This window comes from Erinaceus europaeus, chromosome 1 (genome assembly GCF_950295315.1).
Source record: "Erinaceus europaeus chromosome 1, mEriEur2.1, whole genome shotgun sequence".
Taxonomy (NCBI): Eukaryota; Metazoa; Chordata; class Mammalia; order Eulipotyphla; family Erinaceidae; genus Erinaceus; species Erinaceus europaeus.
Window position 1 is genome coordinate 4,092,647 of NC_080162.1, and position 23,069 is coordinate 4,115,715.

The following is a 23,069-nucleotide window of genomic DNA, read 5'->3' on the forward strand; positions in this document are numbered from 1 at the left end:
AGAGGAGGGGAAGACAGAGACAGGGAGAGAAAGAGAGACACCTGCAGACCTGCTTCACCGCCTGTGAAGTGACTCCCCTGCAGGTGGGGAGCCGGTGGCTCGAACCATGGTCCTTAGCCCGGTTCTTGAGCTTTGCACCTGACTCCCATTTTGCTAGAAATTTTTAAATGTCAGTGCTGTGTTGGTGCTTATAACTACCATGCTGTATATCTCATCCCTAGATTTTTTTTTTGATATTTTAGGTGCTGTTTATTGGTTTATTTTCAGAACACTTCCTTTGGGGAGGGGGGCACAATTAGAAGCCAATGGCTAGGCAGAACACTGAGAAACTTTCATACTTCCCCAGCCCCTGGGTGAGCACATATGTTACAGTGTGTAAGAACCCTGGTTGGAGCTCCTGGTTTCCATCAGTAGAGGGAAAGTTTTTTGACTGGTGAAGCAGGGCTGCATGCAGGTCTCTCTCTGTCTCTCTCCCTTTCTCCCCTTACCCTCTCGATTTATGACTGTCTCTATCCAGTAAATAATGATAATTAAAATAATTTTAAAAGATTTTTAAAAAGAGAGCCAGATGGTAATGCAGTGGGTTAAGTGCAGGTGGTGCAAAGTGCAAGGACCTCCGTAAGGGTCCTGGTTCAAGCCCCCTGCCTCCCCACCTGCAGGGGAGTCGCTTCACAGGCAGTGAAGCAGGTCTGCAGGTATCTAGCTGTCTTTCTTTCTCTCTGTCTTCCCCTCCTCTCTCCATTTCTTTCTGTCCTAGCCAACAACAATGACATCAATAGTGACTACAACAATAAAACAACAAGAGCAACAAAAGGCAATAAATAAATAAATAAATATTAAATAAATAAATAAACCTTTGAGGAAGTTTGAGAGATCAAACGAACAAACAAAAGTCAGAGACCTCTGTAAACTTACACAAGACTCTATAAGTTTCCAAATCAGAGTTTCCTAAACTATCAGCAAAAGATGAAGCTTGCCTGACAAAGGTCAAGAAGGTATGTCTCTTGTCCTTTGTCACAAGGACTGGGGGAAAAAAAAACACCTAAGTCCAAGTCAAGTACTTGCTTCCTTTCCCTCTATATCTTTAAATTGTAAGACAATGAAAGCTCTTTTTTTTTTTCTTTTGAAGACTCAAAAGACAGAGACAGAGAGACACCTGCACACCTGCTTTGCTGCTTATGAAGGGTCCCCATGGCAGGTGGGGAGCCAGGAGCTCGAACCTAGATTTTTGCATGAGACTGTGTACCACTACCCACCCCCAGGCCAAAACTTTTGTTTAGTACACTGAGTACAGCTTGAACTTAGATCAAAGACATTACAAAGCAAATGCGCTGGCCAAGTGAGCCATGTTATCAACCTCTGGGAGAACTTCTAGGACTTACTCTTCTAGCGATTTTTAAACAGTAATGTCGGTGCCTACAGCTACCATGCTACTTATCTCATCCCCACAACTTACTTTGTAATTGAAAGTTAAATATTTGGACCATTTTTCCCCAACCCTACACCACCTTTGGCAGTTCTGGTGTTTTTTTGTTTGTTTGTTTGTTTGTGTGTTGATTCTGTTTTGTTTTGTTTTTGCTTTTAGATTCTCTGTGTGAAATCATCCAGGTTTGTCTGGCTTCTGTTAGTGTGGGGAAATTGTGAGGAGCCTCACAAAGCATTAAGCCAGCTCCCCCTGCTCCACCCTACATTCCTGATACTAGGGCCTATCTGCATAAGCATCATTTTACCTGGGAGATCCCCAATCATTCCATTCCTTTGATCTGTCTTCTTTCTGCCCTCTGGACCCTAGCAACAGTTGCTTGGGGGGGGGGGGGGGCTACCATATCCAGCCCCTCCCATCTTTCTCCACCCCTCTCCTAGCCATGTATGGTATTGTCAAGCCACTTCCTCTTCTGTCTTGGCTCTTCCATGTCCAACCTGGAGGAGGGTGGGCTTGCAGACTGGGAGGCTGATGCCGACCATTGTGGTTGGCGCCACATGGCTTAACCAGATGTGCTACCGCCTGACTCTGGAAAGTTCTGATGAATAAAGATTTGAATTGTCCTGCAGCCACAAACTTAGTCCCTGGGTCATCTCCCTCTCTCTCTCTCTCTCTCTCTCTCTCCCTCTCTCTCTCTCTCCACTAGCCCAACATGTTAGAATATTCATCTTATGTATAAAACGTTCTATTTTGGGGTTGATACCTTATCTCTGAAAATGTTTTAAGACTTTTTACTCTGTCATTTCTTGGCCCCTATTTTATTTTTTAATGTTTCATTTTATGCTTCTCTTTGCTCAGTATTGTAGTTCTAGTTAAGTTTGCTGCTTTAAAAATTATTAGTGATGGGGGGTCGGGCAGTAGCGCAGCCAGTTAAGCACACATGGTGCAAAGCACAAGGACCAGCAAGCATGAGGATCCTGGTTCGAGCTCCCGGCTCACCACCTGCAGGGGAGTCACTTCACAAGCAGTGAAGCAGGTCTGCAGGTGTCTGTCTTTCTCTCCCCCTCTCTGTCTTCCCCTCCTCTCTCCATTTCTCTCTGTCCTATCCAACAACAAACGACATCGACAATAACAATAATAGCCACAACAACAGGGGCAACAAAAGGGGGAAAATATTAGTGATATAATAATGATAAACAAGATTGCAAGATAAAAGGATTCCATATAATCCCCACCACCAGAGTTCTGTGTCCCATCCCTTCCATTGGAAGTTTCCCTATTCTTTCTCCCTCTGAGAGTATGGACCAAAATTCTTTATGGGGAGCAGAAGGGGGGGTGTTCTGGCTTCTGCAATTGTGTCTCTGCTGGGCATGGACTTTGTGAGGTTGATCCATCTGTCCATTCTGTTTCTGTCTTTCCCTAGTGGGTAGGACTCAGAAGAGGTGAGGCTCTGCCCAGGGAAGTCAGGTTGACATCATGGCAGCATCTGGAACATGGTGGCTGAAAGGCAGTAAGATATAAAGCAGGACAAAAAATGTTTAATAAATAGGAATCCAAAGGTAGGAATAGAGCTGATGAAATTAGGGGTCTTCATGTGGGAAAAAGCTAGGAAGTCTATTTTAGATATCTCCCATGTCGCCCAAGACTTTAGTAATCTTTGCCTGAGGCTGACAGCTAACATGCTGGTGGACGAAAAGTCTTGTCTGGGAATGTCGTGGTCTCTCTGGTTGGGGTGATCTCCAGGGGAAAGGTAACGAACTGGTTCTTTCTCGCTCACGACAGGGGTGAAATGAAGTAAAAGAAACCAGGGAGCTCCTCAGCGTGTTAACTCAGAACTCAGAACTCGTTTATTAGCAAGGTGGACATGAGTGAAATAGAAAAACAAATGAAGGGAATATTACTGAAATATGTCAGAAATTACAGGTTTCTTAATGGTCGGCATGCCCCTAAGGTAGGGGGCTGGTATGACAGGAATTGATGAGATACAAGACAGTTATTCTCTATGATGCAAGCAACTTAATTATCCAAAGGTATTTGAGAGAAGCATAGGGATTAAACCTGTAGGGTGAGACAGAGAGAAGATGGATATCAAAAAGTCATATAGTTTGGAATTTTTCTCGTCTGGGGTCTGAGGTGTGTGATGAAGTGTGTGATAAGATGTGTTCTTCTGTGATCAGAAGATGACTTTGAATATGAATCTGCAGCCATGTGGCCTGCAGTTAATGGAGGGAAGTACTGGGGTTTCTGTGGGCCTGAGAGTCAAGAAGGAAAGAACCAAGTCTGAGTTTACCCCCTTATGCTCACCTCAGTTGAGAGAGACTTACCAAGAGGGTATCTTCTCAGACCTCCATCCAAGGATGGGGGTGGTTCTCCCTAAGCTCTATCAGGCTCACACATGGTCCCAACATGGGAAGATGGTGTCAGAGTTGAAACTCGGCCTAGGCAGCTGGATTAGGGCAAAGAGTAGCTCCCAAACATGAAGACAGTATATAAGCACCATTAACTGTTTATGCCATCAAGCTGAAGGTTTCTACTTTCATCTCTGAATCTTCATTGGTGCTGTTTAATTATTTTATCCACTCTTTTGCTGTCTAATTACAGTAACTCCTAGTGGGGATTGTTAGTGCTATTTCTTTTCAGTTTTAATATAAATAGTTTTACTATTTGTTCCAAAGCCAATTTAGTTGTAATGAACACTTTTAGTTTCTGCTCATCTGGGAAATTTTAGAAATTTGAGTTTTATTGATGAGTTCCTTTTGAGGAGAATTTCAAGCCCATTTTATAAGCTTTTATCAGGCAAGACCATTTAAGTCCTGGTGGAAGAGGTGCTGGTCAACCACTCTCCAGTGCTGTGATTCCCACTGTGGTCTGACTGGTTTCTTATTTTAGGCCTTGGATTGGTTTCTACTCATACCATTTTTTTCCCTAAAATAATCACATTAAGAAGTTGGAGTATTTCATATTGGATATTCAAATATTAACTTTCATGAGGTATGGTTTTCAGTTACCTTGCAAGTGGAAAGCTTTGGAGTAAGGTTCTGTGTACAATGATTGGAATTAATTGGGAAAAAAATAACTCTTAAGCCTTTAACATTTTTACATCTTCTTTCAAAATATTGCAGAAATAGAAGAATTTTTAATGAGAGAAAAGTGAGTGATTTATTTCTTGTGATTTATTCAGAGACAAAAGAAGAAATTGTCATTGCCAACCTACCAGTGGGTTCACAGTTGCAGAGCATTTTTACAGTTTAATGACTTTGACTTTGAATCTATAAATACACGGATTGTATAAGCATTCATGTGAGGGGTAGTTGAATGTGTTCGAAACATATAAGCTAATTCATCAAACATATCAGCTTCTATTTCTGTCCTAATAAAATGAATTCCATCTCTCTCTCTCTCTCTCTCTCTCTCTCTCTCTCTCTCTCTCTTTTAAAAATCTATTTATTTTCAGACAGAGAGAAACTTGAGCCCTGCTCAGCTCTGGCATATGATGGCTCTTCTGATTGAACCTGGGGCTTAGGGAGCAAGCTTTAAAGGCTGGTGTGTAACCGTTTTCCTGAAAATTACCCTTTAAAGGTTATAAATAGGGAATCAGGCAGTAGCGTAGCGGGTTAAGTGCAGGTGGCACAAGATGCAAGGACTGGTGTAGGGATCTCAGTTTGAGCCCCTGGCTCCCCACCTGCAAGGGAGTCACTTCACAAGCAGTGAAGCAGGTCTGCAGGTGTCTCTCTTCCTCTCTGTCTCCCTCTATTCACTCAATTACTCTCTGTCCTAACCAATAAAATGGAAAAAATGGTCACCTAGTGTAGGCACTGAGCTCCAGCAATAACCCTGGAGACTATATATATATATATATACATACATACATACAACTCGATAGAGAACAGAAATAGTGATAAAATTTTGTGTAGAAATGAGCAGGTCCTGTTTGAATAACTGACTTATCTTTATATGATCAGTACCTCCAGGATTTTTATAGCTGTTTAATGCTGCACTTAAACTCATATTTTCCTAACAACTTCATAGCAATCACATCTGCTGTAGTTGACAGTTTCCTCCACCAGGGATAGATGATATCTCCCAAGCTCACCTTAGCAAAGCAAGGGCTGCAAAAGCTGAATAAGGGCAAGAGACTGGCACACTTTAATGATGACTCTTTAGTCACTATCAGGCCACCCCATCCGCTGGGGCCCTGTTCAGGGAGTCCTGAGATTCCCAAACAGACTTGATGGGCCTAGACCTCGAATAAATCCCTCTCTCTCATTGTTATCAGTCATTTCTATCAGAAACAACACAGTAGACCCCTATTTGGGCCCTCATAAGACCTTGCCCTCAACTTGGATCAACAATGGTCAAGAATGTTCCATTCTCCTAAGGGATGGATGAGGAAGATGGGTCAATATTGGGGCAGCTTGGAATGTTCCTACTCATGACCACAGAATGTGAGCTCAGATCTACAGGGATGCAGAGGTCACATAGGCTCCTAAGCTGAATATGGGCCCCAGATCACATCAAATTGATGGGGTTTACAGTCAACAATATTTATACACCTTTCCCATATTAGGGAGCTACTCTCTTCCCTGATCCAGCTTTCTGGTCCTTTTTCCAGCCATGACATCATCTCCCCAGACAATAACTTGGATCCACCGGCATATTAAATTTCAGGATCAGGGGAAAAAGGAAAAAGAAAAAGAAAAAAAACTAGTATAGCCAAAGGCCTTTTGAACTATAACTAAAATACTAGCTATCTACAAAACAGAGACACCCCCCACCCCATGCAACTTTTCATCTGCACCATTCCAGCCTTTAGGTCCATGATTGGTTTAGTCAATGTTTCCATTTTATAGATAAAATTTCTTTTAAAAAGGATAGGGCTTTGATAGGGTGATAAAAGAGAGAAACCATTATGAATCAAATGCAGACTCTGTTTGTGGTTTAATTAAAGACCAAACATATCTTGATCATGTATGGAATGTTTTCTCAAATGACAATGTTGCTCAGACATGAATTCATATGACAATATTAGGTTGATGTCTCCAAAATTCACAATTAGTTTAAAATATGACTGCATGTCAAAATTCCTTCTGAGGCTTATACAGAGAACTGTAAGTAGTTAACTTGTTATGGCATCCTTCCTCCCCACTTTTTTTTATTCTTGATGAGGTTTGGGAAACTGTACAAGAATGAGTGGGTAGTCAAATGTCTTCTGAGCTGGGCACAATTAAATGTACTCTAGCTTAATCTCACGGTTGAGAAACCTCCTCCCACCTAAACTGCAGCCCGAGGAGTTGGTCAGGCCTGTAACCAGGTCAGCTGGCAGGCATTAGCCTGCAGAAGGTGGTTTTATGTGTATGGAAAGACCCATCAGTCTTCCAGAAGACTATGGCATCCACCTTCCTTGTGTTCTGCAGGTATAAATACCAAACTGGACATTCAATTCAGATTTAAGTTACATTTTGTTCTGTACATTCAACGACAGATGGACATTTTTATATGTCTTTGCACGAGCTTATCTTTGCTTCTTTTGAGAACTCTGTCCTGTCGTCACTCTTGTGCAACGACTTTTTTTTTTTTTAGTCTGTTGTAGTGGCAAGTGCGTGTATCACTATCTGCTTTTACAATTAAAAGTGAGTGGCTCAGATAGTTTATTGAAAGGACCAGAGGGATACCATCTTGACCTGCCTTTTCCTTTGCTTGTCCCGCTGCCATGAAATAAGCAAATCGGGAGTTGGGCGGTGTTAAGCGCAGGTGGCACGAAGGCACAAGGACCAGCTTAAGGATCCTGGTTCAAGCCCCCGGCTCCCCCCCTGCAGGGGAGTCACTTCTCACAGGTAGTGAAGCAGGTCTGCACGTGTCTGTCTTTCCCTGTCTGTCTTCCCTTCCTCTCTCCATTTCTCTCTGTCCTATCCAACAATGACAACGTCAATGGCAACAATAATAACTACGACAACAATAAAAAACAACAAGGGCAACAAAAGAGAAAATAAATATTAAAATAAAGAAATAAGCAAGTCGCAGAATAAATGTTGCTATAGTTGAAAGAGAAAGTAGGGTAAAAAAGCCTAAGAGATAAGAGAATGCTTCCTTATGCTTCCCTGAAGGTGGGGCGCAGGGGCTCAAACTCAGGTCTTTCTGCACTGTAGTGTGTGTACTTAACTAGATGCAACAGCACCTGATCCAAGCTCCCAAATGAGCAGAATCTCCCTAGTTATGGGTCATCATTCTTGCCATTATTCATTCAACCCACCGTCAGTACGGACATCCTTTATAAATATTTCTCTCTCTCTTTTTTTTTTCCCTTTACTTACTTCTTAAACATCTTTTGTTGTTTGTTGGACTAAGGAGATAATAATTTACAAGGCACGCCGTTTCCTGTCTTCTAGGTGTCTATGCATGCTTCCTCAGCCTTCCTTGGGTCCCCTCCACTATCAGGCACTGGGTCACCAATGCTCACTCATGCACCCTTGGCCTTGCTCCAATAGACAACATCTAATTCAAGTGTCAGCCTTTCTTTTCCCTTTTTTTCCGTGTCTCTTAAGATCCATCTATAAGTGAGATCATCTGGTTTTCAACCTTCTCTTTCTAGCTGATCCCACTAACATGATTCTTTCAACCTCCATCCAAGATAGGACATAGGGAATCATTTCATTTTGACAGATGAGTAATATTTTATTGGCAAACCCTTCTCTTAGATTAACCCCTCCAGGGCTCTGCCCTGTGGCACTTTATAGTTTGTATGGTTGCTTATTTGGCCTAATGTTTGGCCATATTTTTTTATTAGAGTAGGAACATCTAGGGAAAGAAATCACATTACATGTACTTACTTCTCTTTTCTTGACTTCTTATTCAGGGACCATTCAGTAGATATCTGTTGGTGAGAAACTGAAATATATATGCCCTTTATCACGAAGCCTATTATTTTCCAATGATTGAATACCAAAAGGATTGAGGCATTTTTTTCACTTTTTAAAAAAATATATTTATTTATTTTCCGTTTTGTTGCCCTTGTTGTTTTTATTGATGTAGTTATTGTTGTTATTGATGTCATCGTGGTTGGGTAGGAACATAAAACAAAATAAAATAATAAAATAAAATCTCTCTCTAGAAATGGAGAGAGGAGGGGAAGACAGAGAGGGGGAGAGAAAGACAGACACCTGCAAACCTGCTTCACCGCCTGTGAAGTGACTCCTCTGCAGGTGGGGAGCCAGGGCCTCAAACCGCGATGCGATACTCTGGTCCTTGCACTTGGTGCCACATGCAATTAACCCGCTGTGCTATTGCCCAACTCCCAGTTTTTTCTTTTTTCTTTCTTTTTTTTTTTTTTTGGTATGTGAACCTGGGGCAATGAAAGTTCCTTAATTAGCATTTTATTGTAAGGACTCATTAAATGGTGTATGTAAAACATTTAGCAGAGTGTCAAATTATTGGTGAAAAACTAACCACTGTTGGGTAACCTGATCACATCACAAATTTTGTAATGTAGATGTGTTTCTAAATTATGTAAGAATTAAAATTAAAATACTATATAGTCAAGGCCATCAATGCTATAGAAATATCAGAGCAGATCATATAAAATGGGCTGTGATTCTGTGAGGAGTTAACAAGAGTAATTGAAAGAAAAGGTAATTCCCAGTGAGGGAGAATAATGGTATCAGATGTTAGGATATGAAGACTGAGTTTTATTAAGAGTTTATTTTTATCGGGGGTAGGTGGTAGCGTAAGCACGCATAGTACAAAGCGCAAGGATGCTCAAGGATCCTGGTTTGAACCCCTGGCTCCCCACCTGCAGGGGGCTTGATTCACAAGCCATGAAGCAGGTCTGCAGATGTCTTTCTCTCCATCCCTCTATCTTCCCCTCTCTCTCAATTTCTCAGTCTTATCCTATAAAAAAATAAATGAGAAAAATGTCCTCCAGGAGCAGTAGATTCATAGTTCCAGCTACAAGTCCCAAACCAGTGATAACCCCAGAGACAATATATATATATATATATATATATATATATATATATATTATCAAGAAAGAGGCAGAGGGAGAGAGTGGGAGAGAGACACACACACAGAGAGACACTGCTCAGTTCTAGCATAGGCATAGCCAGGAATAAAACCCAGGGCCTTGGGCGTGCAGGTCTGTACTCACTCTTAAGTTATATTCCTGGCCAAAAAATAAAATCTTATATTTCTTTTGTAAAAAAAAGAAAATGGGGGTGAGGAGAATGTCTGAAAATAATAACGTGTATATAGTCTGAAAAGTTTTAACATTCTGTCATAGTGTTTCTTCCTGTATCTAGTTGAACATATATTTTTTTTATGTTTCTTTTTTTTATTATTTTTTATTTAAGAAAGGATTAGTGAACAAAAGCATAAGGTAGGAGGGGTACAACTCCACACAATTCCCACCACCCAATCCCCATAACCCACCCCCTCCCATGATAGCCTTCCCATTCTCTAGCCCTCTGGGAGCATGGACCCAGGGTCGATGAGGGTTGCAGAAGGTAGAGGGTCTGGCTTCTGTAATTGCTTCCCCGCTGAACATGGGCGTTGACGGGTCGGTCCATACTCCCAGTCTGCCTCTCTCTTTCCCTAGTAAGGTGTGTCTCTGGGGAAGCTGAGCTCCAGGACACATTGGTGGGGTCTTCAATCCAGGGAAGCCTAGCCAGCATCCTGGTGGCATCTGGAACCTGGTGATTGAAAAGAGAGTTAACATACAAAGCCAAACAATTTGTTGAGCAATCATGGATCCCAAGCTTGGAATAGTGGAGAGGAAGTGTTAGGGAGGTACTCACTGCAAACTCTAGTGTACTTCTGCTTTCAGGTATATATTTTGCAGTAGTTTATGGATACGTGTGCACATACGCTCTCTCTCACAGAAACTGGTGTATGTCTAGGTTATGGGACTTTGTTAGAAAGTGAACTACCTGAGATGAAATTAGAGTGTACTATAAAAGGAAAGGTCTCACCCGAGTAATGAAGCTGAAGGGTTGTCATTCCACACGTGAAGTCTCTGGATACACTCTGAGGTGAAGCATGTTGAGATGGCAATCGTTGCTTTGGTTAGGTTGTGATCGGCGGATGCAATATTATTTGGTTTGGATTGGGAGATGCATACGGGAAAGTGAGCCCTATCCAAGGGTGCCAGGACTGGGGGAAGTAGGGGCTCTATAGTGAAGATGTGAGGTTCCTGCTGTCTTAGGGTTCAAAAAGACAATCAATAGTTAATATTATCATCACATTATTTGTTAATTGGGTTAACTTTGAAAAGTCCTTTTGTTATGGTTTGCTGTACAGTACCCAGTATCTTGTATATAGCTGTGCTATTGGAAGCTTCTAATCTACTTGGTCTAGGCTTTTGAGAGAGTCCGCATATCAAATACGTAGCCTATCTATTAAAAAGATTCAGTTTGTCTTTTGAGAACCTTTGAGACATACAATTGATTTCCCCCTCTCATATTAATTAACTACTGATTTATATGTCTACATTTTGCTAGGAGTGTACATAAACACCATTCCCATCACCAAAGGACCGTGACCCATCCCTCCCGCCCACTCCCACCCCCCACTGGCCCAGGAAGCTACATGTCTACCCCTCACCACTGGGTTTTTACTTTGGTGCCCTACTTACAATTTGATCAGGTCCTGCTTTTAGTTTCCCTTTCAGATCTTCTAAGTCAGCTTCTGTTGATGAGTGGGATCATCCCATACTCATCTTTAACTTTCTGACTTAGTTCACTTAACATAATTCCTTCTAGCTCTGTCCAAGATGGGTCAGAGAAGGTGGGTTCATTGTTCTTGATAGCTGCATAGTATTCCATTGTGTATATATACCACAGCTTTCTCAGCCATTCATCTGTTGTTGGGCACCTGGGTTGCTTCCAGGTTTTAGCTATTATGAATTGTGCTGCTATGAACATAAGAGTACACACCTCTTTTTGGTTGGGTGTTATGGAGTCCTTGGGGTATAACCCCAGGAGAGGAATTATTGGGTCATATGGAAGGTCCATGTCTAGCCTTCTGAGAGTTTTCCAGACTGCTCTCCACAGAGGCTGTACCAATTTACATTCCCACCAGTAATGTAAAAGGGTTCCTCTGTCCCCACATCCTCTCCAGCATTTGTTGCTGCTGTCCTTTTTGATGTATGCCATTCTTACAGGAGTGAGGTGGTATCTTAGTGTTGTCTTAATTTGCATTTCTCTGACAATCAGTGACCTGGAGCAGTTTTTCATATGTTTGTTAGCCTTTTGGATCTCCTCTGTAGTGAATGTTTTGTTCATATCCTCTGCCCATTTTTGGATGGGGTACATATTTTGTTTTTTATGTTCGACTTTATATTTCCTAAATTAATGTACAACTTTTTGGATCTGAGGGTTTTTTTAAAAATTATTTAATAATGATTGACAAGACCATAGGATAAGACAGGTACAATTCCACACAATTCCCACCACCAGTACTCCGTATCCCATCCCCTCCACTGGGAGCTTCCCTATTCTTTATCCCTCTGGCAGCATGGACCCAGGATCTTTATGGGGAGCAGAAGGTGGAAGGTCTGGCTTCTGTAATTGCTTCTCCAGTGGACATGGGTGTTGGCAGGTAGATCTATGCCCCCAGCTAGTTTCTATCTTTCCCACTAAATCACAGTCCATCTTAGCATTTGGCTTAGAATTTGAGCTTCATCTATTCTTTTAGTTTTATTAACAAACATCCTACTTTGTTATTTGATTTCATTGGATCTAAGTTAGGATATTCCATGCCACTCAAATAAATTCCGTAATTGTGTTTTATTCAGATATGCTGGCTCATGAAAGTATAGTACCTGCGATTTCTTATTTATGAGCATGCAGCATGGAAATTTGTTGTACTTTGATTATAATACACTATCTCAAAATTGATTTTTACTCAATCCCAGTGAACTTGGAAACCTCCTCCTCAGAAACCTTCTAGATAGCTCAGCCTTTTTCCTACTTGCTCTCTGGAATCATTAAAGGACTTGTGCCAAGTCACTGCACTTTTTTCTACTTTCATTTTTCTCTCTTGCTAAATGGGAATCACTACTCAGCTCCAACTGTCCTGAGAACAAGTCTACAGATAAGTGAATTGACATATTTGGACTGAAGAAGGAAACCAAGAGCGTATTTCTTTGATCAACTTACCAATTTCTGCTCAGCTTGGTGGTATTGTTACTATAGAATAGATTTATAGTGCAGTCATTGTTTCACGTTCCAGACTTCTTTTATGGGTCACCATTAATTCTGTGCCACTATTTTAAGCACTGGTGAACAAAAAGGCTGATTACTTACTTTTATTAGTGATGTAATAATGATTAACAAGATAAGAGGGGTACAATTTCCTACAATTACCACCACCAGAGTTCTGTGTCTCATCCTCTCCATTGGAAGCTTCCCTATTTATTTCTTTATTCCTCTGGGACTATGGAACAACATTCTTTATGGGGAGCAGAAAGTGGGAGGTCTGGTTTCTGTAATTGCTTCTCCACTGGGCATGAACATTGGCAGGTAGATCCATACCCTCAGCCTGTTTCTTTCTTTCCCTAGTGGGCCAGGGTTCTGGAAAGGCGAGGTTCCAGAACACATCTGCCAAGGGAAGTCAGGATGGCATCATAGCTGTGTCTGCAACTTAGTGGCTTAAAGTTGGCAAGATATAAAGTGGGATAAACTGTTTAATAAGCAAGAGCCTAAAGATAAGAATAGAGCAGATAAAACTAAGGGTCTTTATGTGGGAAGAAGCTAGGAAGTCTATTTTAGGTATGCTCCATGTGGCCCAAGACTTTAGTAATTTTTGCCTGAGCCTGTTAGTTAACATGCAGGTGAACTAAAAGTCTTATCTAAGAAGATAGTGTCAGAGTTGAGAAAGAACTCAAAAACTGAATCAGGGCAGAGTGTAGCTTCCAAATATGAGGAAACTATATAAGTATCATTAACTGTAAACTCCATTGACCTGACCCAGGGTCCATATCTATTCATATTTAGCACAGGAGATAATGTGACCTCTGAGTCCTTGTCAGTCTGAGCTCATAGTTCATGGTCAAAGGTGTGGGACTATGTGAAAGCTTGGTAGAGCTTAGGGGAGCTCTCCCATCCTTGGATGGAGGTCTAGAAAGACACCCCACTTGTTAGCCTCTCTCCTTATAGAGATGAGCCAAGAGGGCAAAGTCTCTCAGACTCAGTTTCTCCTTGTTAGTCTCTCAAGCTCACAGAAAGCCTACAGGCCTCTCACACTTAGTTCTCCCTGCTAGCAGGCCAAATGGCTGCCTTCTTTAGGGTTCACTCAAAGTTCACACATCCACTTCACCTTTTGATCATAAAGGAGAACACACTCTATCATACACCCGCTACTGATACCAGGCAGTGAGACCCCCAAATTCTATTTCCTTGTGTCCCCTGATATCTGTGATTTACATCAATCTTTGTTTTTCTTTTCTTTACCTCACCTTACTGGTTTAACCCCTATGCTTCTCTCAAATACCTTTGGATAATTAACTTGCCTACATCATGGAGACTAATCATTTTGACCTTTATGTGTCTCATCAATTCTTGTCATACCAGCCCCCTACCATAGGGGCAAGCTGACCTTTAAGAAACCTGTAATCTCTGACATATGTGAAAAATGTCCTTTGTTTAACTCAGTATAAAGATCTGTACTCTTCTCCCAATAAATGAGTGTTCCTTCCAGAATATTCCCCAATGCCTCTTTCTGAGTCACACGGCCTTTAGAGCCAGTGAGGGAGGGTCGGAGGCTCATCCCCTCATTGGAGCCACTCCACGTGAGCACCAGCACACAGCTACACTCATTTCAGGACCTGTCTTCCTCAGTGGCAGAGTAGCCTGACTCAACTTCCTTTTAGAGAGTAGGTCAGTCCCTACCATTGCTACTTTATAGTTTGTGCAAGGTACTAGAGAAGCCCTTGAGAGGGTCACATTCCTGTTGGGAATGACCCAGATGGTGGAGAGAGGGGTCTGTTATAGTTTTAGCCCCATCATATCTACGGTGAAATCCCAGGATTCCTTGACTTGGGCCCCGGGTGATGGAGTGGCCTGGTGGTGACCAAAAAGGGCCATCATTAAAGTGTGAAAGGCCTTTTTTTTTTTTTACTCTCAGTTATGAGACAATGCCTATCATATTAAAGCATCAACCTAAGGGAAGATTCCGAATGTCACTCTAAGATTTACCTCGCAGGCGTCTGCCTAGTAAGTATTCGTTAGCATTTCCACTCTCTCATAAAATGAAATATTCAAATAACTATGCATTAGCACATTTTCAAAGTTGAAGAATTAAAATCACTCTTCTGACAAATGCCAGTGATTTCATAGATAAAATAAAAGGCAAAATGTATTTTATTATTCACTATTCTACCCTTAAATACTTGGAAGTTCATTTCTTTCTTGTAACAGGCTCAGTTACTGGCATAAGTCATTTAACAATAAATCAAGTATAATTGGATTCTAAGTACCTGCAGGGACAATTTGACCCAAGTTGTTTCATTCAATAATGGAAGAAAACACTTCAGCTTGCTTGTAACTTGACTACATTTTCTAGGAAGTAGATAAATTCAAAAGACTTAGACCCTTTTATCTAGAAATTCTTCTACTCCACAGAGATGTAGATTGATTTAAATTGCTTACTTGATATTTTTTTCTATATCACTAAGTTCAGTGATTATTGATAAATGCTTTGATTATGGCTGTGGAAAATAAGTTTTTATTAGTATGGTTGTTCTTTGAAGTCAAACATGCCTTTTGACATAATCGGGCTTCAACTGTATAGTCTTAAACAAGTCTGTTAAATCCTTTAAGACTCAGTTATCACAGCTATAAAATGAAGTCAATAATAGAGCTCTTTTATAAAGCAAGATAAAATGATATAGTTGATAAACCACACTTCGCACTGTGCCAGGCACATAAGTTTTAGGTACTATTAATCATACTTACTATCATCTAGGTACTTGACATTATTTCCATTTGGGGGCTTTGGCAGAGCTCATAATACTATAATTAAAAGATGTGCAGTATTAGTACTAGTAATTCACAGGATGGAGAGCCTCAGGGAACTTCCCATAATATTATAGTCTGCTTTTCACACTAATTCTTTGAAATTTAGTGTAGACTTTGAACTCAATAGCACCTCTCATTGGGCCTGGCCCCATTTCAAGAGCCTTGTATCTTAGTGTGACCACCATCACAAACCAGGGCAGACTATACAGTCCATATTCTCAGTTATGTAATTTTCTTCTCTGGAGATGAACTCAGATAAAGATTTCAGTTTTACTCTCCTTGCCTGTCTTGAGGTCAGTAAATGCTATGTCTTTTCCATGTTTTTGAAAGAAGACTTGGAGTCAATATCAATGGCACATGTTGCATTCTGAGACTATCAATCTAAGCAAGTGTGCTCAATCATATTGTTTCTCACGCTGGTATAAATATAGAAAGCACATCTGCAAATCTGTTTGTCCCTGAAACTGATTCTACAAGTCTAAGGAATACATCCTGGGTGCAATCCCTGGCACTACCAGTAGGTAGGTTTGAGTAGTGCTGAATCTTAAGGCATTGACATTTTAATTTAAGGACTCTCTCTATATACAGACTTTTCCCTATGCTCTGCACCAGCTTTTATTTCCATCATATCAGATGGGATGTATGCCAGAATTCCCTTTTCTCCATGTCCCTTACAGCATTTACTATTTCCTTTTTTGTTGGAATCACAAGTATGAGGAGGTACAAGTATGAGGTGGTATCTCACTGTGTTCTTTGTTTGCAAATCTCTAATTATATATAATGTGAAATGTCTTTATATGCAAGTGGGTTGTGCAAATATCATCTTTAGAGAACTGTCTATTCAAATATTTTTGGCATGATCTTCCTAAAGAATGTCTTTTCTATTTCTGACAGTTTCTATATTAAGATCACCGTTTCCTAATGCTGTTCTAAAAAACTGGATATTATTATTACTTACTATTCATATATATATATATATATATATATATATATATATATATATTTTACAAGCACTTAACCAGTACAACTTACTAGGGTTAGCTTGATAAATGATCTAGATCAAGTGATTTCAATTCTCTAAACTTTAGTTTACTTATCTATAAAATGGGAGTAACCACAAAATGAACTGTGGCGAAGATTAAATAAGTTATGATATTTAAAGTACAAGTATAGTGCCATGCATAAGAAGTGCATGAATTTTAGTTTTACTTTTTTATCAGCTTCAGTTTCTGTTTTTCTTTATTTTTTATTCATTATTTAATATTTATTTACAAAATTATGTGATAACAGGGGTATAATTCCTCATTGTTTCCACCTCCAGAGTTCTGTGTCCCCATACACTCCATTGGACATTAGAAAGTACATTAGTCATTCTCCCAAGATCACAGATGTGGGTTGACTATTATTTCTTTAACTATCTATTATATTTATATTACATATTTATGTATTTGCCATATATATATTATTTGTTACTAATAGTAAATTTTGTGACTAATTTGTTAGCAAAGCCATCTGGACCTGGGCTTGTATTCTTGGGAAGATTATTTAGTTAGTTATTTTATTTTATTTTCCCTTTTGTTGCCCTTGTTGTCCTTTGTTGTTGTTGTTGTTATTATTGACGTTGTTATTGATGCCGTCATTGTTAGATAGGACAGAGAGAAATGGAGAAAAATGTGAAGCGACTCCCCTGCAGATGGGAGCTGGGGGCTCCAACCAGGATGCTGATGCTGGTCCTTGTGCTTTGCGCCATGTGGGCTTAACCCGCTGTGCTACCGCCTGACTCCCTCTTGGGAAGATTTTAGATGACTTATTCAATTTCTAAACTGGTGGTTGGTTTGTTTAAGCTACTTACTCCTCTTGATAACGTCCAGCCGGTGGTATGATTCTAGGAATGCAACCATTCCATCTAGGTTGCCCCATTTACTCCCATAGAGATAGACGTTCATAATATTCACATAGGATTCTTGTAATCTCCCCATCTTCAGTTGTAATTTCCTCTCTCATTCTAATTGTTTTTATCATAGCTTTCTCTCTCTCTCTTTTCTCTTTTTGTGAGTCTAGCCAGTGCTTTATCTATTTTATTTATCCTTTCAAAGATTCAAAGAACCAGCTCTTAATTTTATTAATCTTTAGAATCATCTTTCTGGATTCTGTTTCATTGATTTCTGCTCTGGATTTGACTACTATTGCCTTCTTCCCTCTGACTCTTGAATTTCTTTGTTTTTCTGGTTGGCTCAGTGGTGACATTAGGTCGCTTACTTGAGATTTTGCTATTTGTTCATCTGAGTCTCTATTACCATAAGCTTCCCTATGAGGACAGCTTTTGCTACATCCCACCGGGTCTGGTAGTTGGCCTCTTCATTTTGCTTGTTCTCCAAATAATTTTCTATTTCTCTTTTGATTTCTTTAGTGACCTACGTGTTATTCAGAATAATATTGTTTAGTCTCCATAATTGGGTATATTTCTTTGTTTCTTTTTGTGGTTGAATTCTAACCTCCCCTCATTATGGTCAGAAAAGATATTTTTTATGATTTCAATGTACATATATATTAAGGATTTCTCTGTGTTCCAACACATGATTAATCCTTGAGAATGTTCCATGTGCACTTGAAAAAAATGTTTTTTTGCTGGAGGGGGAGAAAGGTTCAGAATACTTCTGTTAAGTTCGTCTCATCTGTGACTTCACTTCAGGCCTCTATGTCCTTATGTCCTTGTTGATATTTTGTCCTGATGATCTGTCCCTTGCTGTGAGTGGTGTGTTGAGGTCTCCAACTAATACTGTGCTGCTGTCAGTGTCTCCCTTAGGGTCAGTCAGTATCTTTTTCACATAATTCAGTTATGTTTTTTGAATTGACTTTATAATGATTTTTCTGAACTCTATTTCCATGATTTTTTTTTTTCTACATGTGTCTATCTGGTTATTTGGGGTTTCTGTCATTGCTGTTTGTATATTTCCATTTCCTCATCTAGTGTGGCTTCTCCTATTGTGTCAGCAGGAGGCACTGTGGTTAAAGTGTTAGATTTCCCTGCTAAAGAGGATATATATATGTGTGTGTGTGTGTGTGTGTGTGTGTAATTTTTATTTATAAAATGGAAACACTGACAAGACCATAGGATAAGAGAAGTACACTTCCACATAATTCCCACCACCAGAACTCTATATCCCATCCCCTCCCTTGAAAGCTTTCTTATTCTTTTATTTATTTATTTATTTATTCCCTTTTGTTGCCCTTGTTTTTTTATTGTTGTAGTTATTGTTGTTGTTATTGATATCGTCATTGTTGGATAGGACAGAGAGAAATGGAGAGAGGAGGGGAAGACAGAGAGGGGGAGAGAAAGACAGCTGCAGACCTGCTTCACCACCTGTGAAGTGACTCCCCTGAAGATGGGGAGCCATGGGCTTGAACCGGGATCCAATACTGGTCCTTGCACTTTGAGCCACATGGGCTTAACCCGCTGAGCTACTGTCCAACTCCCAGCTTTCCTATTCTTTATTCCTCTGGGAGTATGGACCCAGGGTCATTATGGTGTGCAGAAGGTGGAAGGTCTGGCTTCTGTAATTGCTTCCCTGCTGAGCATGGGCGTTGGCAGGTGGATCCATACTCCCAGCCTGCCTCTCTCTTTCCCTAGTGGGGCAGGGTTCTGGGGAAGTGGAGCTCCAGGACACATTGGTGGTGGTGTTCAGGGATGTCCAGTTGGCTTCATGGTAGTATCTGGAACCTGGTGGCTGAAAAAGAGTTAAGATAGAAAGCAGAACAAATTATTAACTAATCATGAACCTAAAGGATGGAGTATTGCAGAAGAAAATTTTTATCTAGTCGCCAGACCCAGCCTGTCAGTCCCAGTTCAGGGTGCCAGTATGCCAGGCTAGCTTTGTGGGCAGGGGACAGAGAAGACCAGGGACTCATGGCTGAGTGGAGAGCAGTATTTCTTTATTGACGTGGAACATAGCGCCATCTAAGCTACCTATAATCACAATCTTGTCCTTTGTTGGGTAGTTGCCATGCCCGGCTAGCTCAGTCGGTAGAGCATGAGACTCTTAATCTCAGGGTCGTGGGTTCGAGCCCCACGTTGGGCGCTATATGTCGTTTTCGATGGGTTAGGTTGTTTTCTCCGGGCTGGCTTCACGGGCGGGTAACAGACGACCAGGGACTCATAGTTGAGCTGTAGGCAGTATCTCTTTATTCATGCAGGACGCAGCACAATCTAAGACGAGCTAAGCTAAACTCAAGGTAAAGTACTCTAAAACTCACAATGCTGTCTTTATATATACTTGCCAAGTAGGGTGGAAACAGGGTGTGACATAGAGAGGGTGGAGAGAAAAGTGACTGGTGACAATCAGAGTGTGACAAGGAGAGGATCAGGGTGTGACAAGGAGGGGGGGTGGAGCAAAAACATATCATGAAACAGTGGGGATTGAACCAATGCCCTGGAGGGAGGTGCTTGTTAACAGTGGTTATATAAATAGAATGAAGTGGTTATGTAAATAGAATAGTGTTAAGCAGGGGGGATTTAAACCAAATGAAACAGAAGGGGTCTCATGCATACCAACAGTCCTTCTCTAACTTTCCTCTCTCTCCTCCTGCAGAAGAGTCAGGAACAAACGAAATACATAGGATAGGGGGCGGGGAGAAGGAAGAAGCACCAACTAGCAATGACTAAACCAAAATCTCCCGGAGGCAGGGGGAGTGAGACCAGAATGACCATGTAAATAGACCACAATGTCAAGCAGTGTAACAGAAGAGATCCCAGAAGCAGAACTAGAAGCAGACCAACACAGCCAGTGTCCCTGATGTCAATATAGGGTCTCCCTGCCTTTGTTCCAGCCTCTGTGGGACAGCAGCAATGGAGACTCAAGAAGAAACAGTTACAAATTGGTGAGATTGGGAGTCAGCGGTAGCACAGTGGATTAAGCACAGGCGGCGCAAGGCACAAGGACTGGCGAAAGGATCCAGGTTTGAGCCCCCTGGCTGCTCACCTGCAGGGAAGTCACTTCACAAGTGGTGAAGCAGATCTGCAGGTGTCTGTCTTTCTCTCCCCCTCTCTGTCTTCCCCACCTCTCTCCATTTCTCTGTCCTATCCAACAACGACGACATCAAGAACAGCAACAATAAAACGAGGACAACAAAAGGGAATAAATAAATATTTTTTTAAAAATTGGTCAGATTTTAGGTGATTTTTTTATTTCTTTTTGTAAGTTCTTTGTTGCTTAAACTTGGAGCTGGAAGTGGTGCAGCTCAGCTCCCAAACACCCAGTTTGGTGCGAGCCTTCCCTGAGTACAGGTGTTTATCCCTGGAAATTCTCCATCACATCTTTCCATGCAGAAGACACACATATTGGTACTCACTTCTTTCTGTCTCTGTCTGCCTCCCTCTCTCTCTCTCTCTCTCTTTCTTACAGTTGTTTCTTTGATTCATACCTGGAAGTGCTGAACCTTAGCTGTCTCTCTTCCTGTTTGGTGACAGCAACCACCTGTATACAGCCTCTGAGTCCCGGGAATCTAGCTCTCGCCCATTTTCTGCCCATGAGCCACACGTGTCTAATCTCACCTGTAGCCTGTTGAGTTTCCAAAGAAATCTGGTCATATTTTGTTGAGTTTTCATTGATTTTTGTTGCTTTTCCTAGTTCACACCTACATCTATTACTTCTCAATGGCCTTCCTTTTTCCCCCTCTTTTCTCTCTGGGTCTAGGTCCAATTGAATTTGGAGTTAAGAGGCCTCTGGTCATCTTCCCCTAACATCATCTTCTGAGAGTTTGGACCAAAACAGTGATGAGGGTTAAAACTGCATGGATTTTGCTTTAGGATAGAAGTCAAAGTCTTTGGAAAAGAATAATCTCTTTTCTTTTGGTAATGGGAAAGAGTTCAAGGTAATATTTTGGGCCAAATACTAGTTTTGATAAGGTACCAGTGAGTCACCAGTGAAAAATGTTGGTTTGTCTCCTTTCACCTGTCAGGAGTTGTTCCATTGTTCAGTAGATGTTCACACACATGTTTGAGGGATTACCTTAGAACACATGACTTGGGCATATGACTATGTGTTTCTATTAAAGAACTCAGATCCTTATCTGAAATGTAACAGTCTGCAAATTCTCAGTGTATTCTGCTATTCATACTTTAAATTACTTGGGAAGATTGGTAAAGCTTTCAATGCAAGGACTGACCTCATTTCCTTATTCAAGTCAACTTGCATATTTTTCAAGTGGCAGCCCTTATTGGATAAGGGAAGTATTGGCTTATCAACATAGGTCTGACTATGAGTTCTGGCATTGAGATATCTCTTTATATTTCTCCAGACACATTTCTGGAGATTATGAAAGATGGAAATAAGTAGGCTTCTGGGACATGATTGCAGTAGCTCTGAAGTAAATTTTCTTTATTAATATCCTGCAAATTATCAAATTAATGGAAAAGAAATATCAAATAATTACTCCAGAGAGACTGCACGACCCATTTTTTTAAGTTTAGTATCTTTGTCTTTTAAAAAATGCTATTTTTTGGTTAAATGGTCAAGAAAGTTTGCTAAAATTAAATTTATTTTCAACATAAACCTTTCTTTATTATATACATACCGCTTACTGACATCTGTGTAAATTAGAATAAGCTTCCCAAGCGAATGCTTCCTAGTCTTGCATAAATTATTTAAGTGACTGATCATAGTCCTTTAAATATCTGAATTTTTCTCTTTAAATGTTTCCTTCAAATATTTTTTAAACACATGAACCCCCCACTGTCATGCTGCGACGTGGAGGAGAGAGAGAGAGAGGAGATCCGGAGAGGAGAGGGAACACAAATCTTTATTCGCATGGGCACCTCAGATTTGGGTGAGAGTGCAGTGGTTCGGGCCATGTGGAGCTAGCCAAAATGGCCACCTTGCGCAGCAACCTTCCCTGCGTCTAATCATCAAAGTGAAAAGCAGGCAAGAGAGCGGGCAAGAGAGAGAGGGGTGGAAGAAGAAGGGCTTTATAGGGCAAAAACCGGGAGTGACAAGCCGGGACAGGATTGTTTGGGAAAGGCACTCCGAGAATGTCCCAACTCTCACGGGAACTGGCAATAGCCTGAGGGGACAACATGGCAGATGTGACTGCATCTGCACAATTTCCCAGCACCCCACCCCAGGCCTACACAATGCAGACCCGGGCCAGGGGCCTGGGCTGAGGTAGATCTAGGGTGTTTCACTCTGCCTCCTTTTTCTATACAGTTAGTGCCAAAAACACAGCCTGTGGGAAGAGCCAGGTGGGTTTTCTTTCAAAAAATTAAAATGAATGCCTGGTTGTTAAGAAATGTCCAATAATACCATTGTTGGGCACATGTCCAACAATACGTAATTGGACACTACATAGGCACTGCCTTCTCTCTTCCTTTTTTTCTTTTCTTTTTTTTTTTTCCCTCCAGGGTTATTGCTGGGCTCAGTGCCTGCACCATGAATCCACCGCTCCTGGAGGCCATTTTTTCCCCTCCTTTTTGTTGCCCTAGTTGTTGCAGCCTCGTTGCAGTTATTATTGCCGTTGTTGATGTTGCTTTGTTGTTGGATAGGACAGAGAGAAATGGAGAGAGGAGGGGAAGACAGAGAGAGAGGGGGAGAGAAAGACAGACACCTGCAGACCTGCTTCACCGCCTGTGAAGCGACTCCCCTGCA

The 23,069-nt window shown here is 41.1% G+C and overlaps 1 protein-coding gene and 2 non-coding genes across 4 annotated transcripts in view; 2 read left to right on the plus strand and 1 right to left on the minus strand.

Annotated features, from left to right (window-relative positions):
* Nucleotides 1-23,069, plus strand: part of PRKG1 (protein kinase cGMP-dependent 1) — a 1,377,090-nt gene that overhangs the window by 374,651 nt on the left and 979,370 nt on the right. The gene's annotated exons all lie outside the window — the stretch shown is intronic.
* TRNAK-CUU (transfer RNA lysine (anticodon CUU)) lies at nucleotides 19,436-19,508 on the plus strand. Its single transcript has one exon. It is a non-coding gene; the product is annotated as a tRNA-Lys (tRNA).
* On the minus strand, nucleotides 22,536-22,672 carry LOC132542916 (small nucleolar RNA SNORA51). Its single transcript, XR_009553887.1, has one exon. It is a non-coding gene; the product is annotated as a small nucleolar RNA SNORA51 (small nucleolar RNA).